Source organism: Bison bison, unplaced genomic scaffold (genome assembly GCF_000754665.1).
Source record: "Bison bison bison isolate TAMUID 2011002044 unplaced genomic scaffold, Bison_UMD1.0 scf7180017461828, whole genome shotgun sequence".
Lineage (NCBI taxonomy): Eukaryota > Metazoa > Chordata > Mammalia > Artiodactyla > Bovidae > Bison > Bison bison.
The window spans coordinates 8,766-9,115 of record NW_011372548.1 but is presented as its reverse complement, the minus strand read 5'-3'; positions in this window follow the sequence as shown (position 1 = coordinate 9,115).

Sequence of the window (350 nt, the reverse complement as noted above, 5' to 3'; positions counted from 1 at the left end):
AAAAAAAAAAAACAATAAATTCTGATATCTCTTTAAATTTGGAAGCTCTTAAGGCCTTAGCTCTTAAGACTTCCCTGGTGGCTCAGACGGTAAAGCATCTGCCTACAATGTGGGAGACCTGGGTTCAATCCCTGGGCCGGGAAGATCCTCTGGTGAAGGAAATAACAACCCACTCCATTACTCTTGCCTGGAAAATCCCATGGATGGAGGCGCATGTTTGGCTATAGTCCATGGGGTCACAAAGAGTCGGACACGACTGAGCGACTTCACTTCACTTCACTTCACTTAAGATCTTGGACGGCTCATATGATAAATAATCTGTCTGCAATGTGGGAGACTCAGGTTCAATC